The following is a 4523-nucleotide window of genomic DNA, read 5'->3' on the forward strand; positions in this document are numbered from 1 at the left end:
CTCAAGATATCCTGCCGACAACGCCAGATTGTAGTAGAATTTTTATTATCAAAGATCACACACTAAGTGAGAATCAAACAAAGTATTTTAGTAAGAGCTGATCAGCAATGAGAGTCCCACAGTCAAAGGGGTTTGACTGCGCGAGTCCGCAGAGAGACACATGGGCTTGGTTAATATAGACTCGCATGATGTGATATCATCAAGGTCATCGAGGCAGATCCTCAGTACACTGTCTTCAGACCCTGCTCAACCTGGTACAAAGTTTCTAAAGAATGTTAACAGCGATGTGATAAGAAAGAAGAGCTCATTACTAAATATTTTCTGGGTACAGGTCGTTCAGCTCAGTGAAACAAGTGAAACGTAAATCATGGTTTTAATAATACAAAGTATAGTCTACAGAATACAAGGGTTATGTATAAATTTTCCATTACATCATCAAAACAATACTGGAACCCACTTTTGTGTAAATTCAAAGTGGGGCTGATTCTCACCAGACACGACGGCCTGAAAAATAAATGTACTCAAACTTAACCGTACTGTTTGCTTGCTGGAGGTGGCATGGTCATAGTGATCACATAATGATTAAGCGTTATGTGATGAACAAAAAGAAAAAGGCGTACCTGCAGTGTATCTTCTGCACCCTTTTGTTCCACAATGAACTTGACAAGCGCTTCATTTTTTTCTGAACGTTCAGCAGCAGCCTCTGCTGCCTTGTCCTACATCAAAAGATCAGTAAAATTATTTGTATAGAGCAATATATCAGAATATTGATATTATTATTATGCAAACACACTTGCTGATATATTCTCCATCTGCAACAACCTAAATTTCAGAGTTTTAGACCGGAGATTAAGTCAAAGTCAAAGTCAAAGTCACTTTATTTGTCAGTTCTGCAGTATGTAGAAGACATACAGAGGATCGAAATTGCTTTTCACACAGACCCAAGGTGCAGACAATAAACATTTAACATACATCTTTTAAGTAAAAGAAAAGGTCTCTGCTTTGCTATACAATATATAAGAAACTATATTATGCTATATAAAAGGAATAAAAGCAAGAAAATATAAATAATGAAAAGGGTACAAGTAGCAGCAACATATTGGGTAAAAGTCCAAATTTATGGTTTTGCTGATGTCGAGCAAAAACTCACGACAGTAGGTGCGCCTCAGGACAGGTAGACATGACGGAGACTTACAAAAACACTGCGACTTACATGACAAAAAACACAAAAACACCTCTTTGTCGGGAGAGCGTGAAGCCGCTGCAGCTGTCCGCGCCGCCATCTTCGCACAGGATATGTTGTGTTGGTGTTGGTGCTTACCCTGACCATAACTATGTGCCCAACATGGGACGATGGACGCAACTTTTTGGGGATATTTTTCTCAGTGATTATTGTGTCTCCACTCCCGGGGTGCCGGCATTCTTGTAGGCCATCATAGAAATGCCATTTTTGGTCTGTACCCAGTTTGTGGAACGCCACAAAGTGATTCAAAGTACTCAGGTGATACGTCACAGCAGCTGGCTCATGATATTATTATAGATGTCATTATCTTTACTCTCGGTTAATGTAAGGGGGCTCAGAAATATTATTAAAAGGAAAACCTTGTTCTTGTTTGCCAGGGAGCATGAGACTGTTTTTTTTAGGAGTGTCACTCTTATAGATGATGTGAATTTTTGGAAAACACAATGAGGAAACAATGTTTGGTTGCACATGGCTCTGATCGCTCTGCTGGTGTCAGGATCCTTAAAAATAGATTTAAAGGGGGTTCGTGGTGGTTGAGCCGGACCGTTTGGGGCTTTTCTGCTTAGCTGTTGTTAAAGTTTCTTTCTCTACGCTGTTATTGATGAGTGTATATGGCTATAATGCTCGTTCTGAGGTAGGTACTTTTTTAATGCCTTAGAGGCAAAAATTCTCTACCGGACACAAAAATACACTAAAGCTGACTTTATCACAGGAGGTGATCTTGACATTGCTGTTGATAATAGGACTGGTAGATGGCCACCCAGGACTCTTTATCACATCCATCTCTTAATACTTTCATGGCTAAATTTGACCTGGTGGATATTTGGCGAGATCAGAACGCTTCTGCTGGACTTTCCACCTGGTCTAGTAGAGACTGTTCTCCAGAATCCATTATTGGCTTCTCTCTAGATCTCTACTTAGTCTTAATATCTGTTAACTTCATTACTTGTCCTTTGACTGATCACAAAGCAATCTCTATCTTTATCACCTTCTCTTCTTCATCTTCTCGTAAAGCTTTGATGTGGAAAATGAATAATTCTCATCTTAAATCTACAGAGGTTTCTGCAGGCATCAAAAATTCTGGAAAAAAGGCAGAAGTGAAAAACAGTTTGGCCTGAATCGGGAGTTAGAGGCGAGTAAACTGTTAGAATGCATGGTGGTGAGTTAGCATAGATTAGAAGAGCAGAGGAAGCCAAAGTACTAACTGATCTCTCATCTTTTGCTGATCAGTCCCACCTTTCTGAGTCTGAACTGGAACACCATCAGCTTCATTGTGGTTGCCGTGGTGACAGCGAGGTTTGCGGCGAGGAAAAAATAGGCAGCTTCGTATCCGAATCGCCAAGAGAATGAGTCACTATGTAGTGAAGGAGGGGTTAGGGAGCAGGGGGGACATTCAGACACAGCCTCAGGCTTTATGGACTATTGACACTTTTAAAATTTTAAAACTTGAATGCTTGGTAAAACCAAAGACTGTTACGCTCCCTTTTCTTGTATCTCCTTCTTTTTCCCATTTTCTTGATCCTTATGTTGCCCCCCGACTATACTCTGTTGTTCTCTTTATTTTACTTTGCTCTCTTTTTATTGCATACATTGATATGTTTCACATCTCAATAAAATTGGAAAAAAAAAAGAAAAAAAAAAAGATCCAGATTGTTGAGCTTTGCAGCTTCATTAGCGGTCCACTCGAGGAAGAAGTGTGACGGAGGCAATGATCCTCTTTAGCCTATCCGGCATATTTATTTGTCATGAAGAAGACAAACGAGCAACGTCCCTCTCCTGGTAACATCTCATCAGGAAAGAATCATTAACAATACAAAAAAAGGAGGGAAAACGAGAGCGTCCCTTGGGCGCGCACTCTAGGACATGAACGTGATGACATAGGAAGCGTCTGACCTGATAAACTTGCGCCACACCCTGGTGAAGAATTATATTACATTTCACTTTCTCTTAACAAAATTACATGTTACATTCACAACTTGAGTACACAGATAAATCTCACATCTTAACACCCCCACTTGTACTCAGGTTGGGTAAATCTGAACAACAAAACAAAAAAAAAAAAAAATTTTGCAGTGTATACTGCTGCAGACGTGGATCTCTTCCACTCTTTCAGATACCAAACATTATGTTTGCAAACTTTCTCAGTTTTAGCTTAGAAGTAGGTTTGGTCATGATATCAGCAACCATCTCCTCAGTAGTGCAATACAGCAAACACATTTTCCCTTCATTTACGATGGATCTTACAAAATGATATTTAATATCCACATGTTTACACCGCTGTCTGCACACTGGATTTTTGGCTAAAGCGATCGTTCCCTGGTTATCCTCATAAACTACTGTCTGTGCATAGTTATAGCCATCGATGCCTTTCAATAGTTGTTCTAAATATATACACTCTTGCATCGTAGATGCTAGGGCCATATATTCTGCCTCACAGGTAGACAGCGCTACTGTGGGCTGTTTCTTGGTTTTCCAGGAAACTAAGGAACTGTCCTTACTTAAGCTTACGCAGTAACCTGTAGTGCTGCGTCTGTCGGTAGTGTCACCTGCCCAGTCAGCATCACTATGGGCCACTAGACCTAGCTTCTCACTGTTGTTTCTCCTGAAACACAGCTCCTTATTTGAAGTACCTTTTAGGTACCTCATCACGTGCTTCACTGTAACCCACTGTTCCTCTGTTGGTTCACAAAAGTATTGTGATAACTTGCTTACCACAAAACTTAAGTCTGGACACGTACATGTAGAAAGATATATAAGGCTGCCTACAGCCTCTCTGTACATCTTCACATCACTCATTTTCGCAGCATCTTCTGTGTAACATAGTTTCTGATCACAGGGAGTTTCTCTGGGTTTACTGTTTTGCATGTTGAACCTTGTTAGTACCTTGTTAACGTACTTTTGTTGTGACATTCTTACACATCCGTCTGAATGAATGAAATCGATCCCAAGAAAATGTTTAAGTGTACCCAGGTCCTTCATCTTAAATCTGGCTGAAAGCATTTTCTTCACATCAATCATTACTTGTATGCTGCTTGCTGCAATGATCAAGTCATCGACCCAGACAACCATGATGGTTTTCTCATACTCTGTCTCCTTAGTGTATACACAGTTGTCTGCTGGGTTTTGCACGAAGTCGTTTTCAGTCAGGTAATCATGTAAGATCATATTCCAGTTTCGGCCAGACTGTTTCAGCCCGTACAGGGATTTTTCTAGTTTACACACCAAATCTTTCCCTTCTTCATAACCTTCTGGTTGGTCTGTGTAAATCTCATAATCAATG

The sequence above is a fragment of the Melanotaenia boesemani genome, chromosome 17 (assembly GCF_017639745.1).
Source record: "Melanotaenia boesemani isolate fMelBoe1 chromosome 17, fMelBoe1.pri, whole genome shotgun sequence".
Lineage (NCBI taxonomy): Eukaryota > Metazoa > Chordata > Actinopteri > Atheriniformes > Melanotaeniidae > Melanotaenia > Melanotaenia boesemani.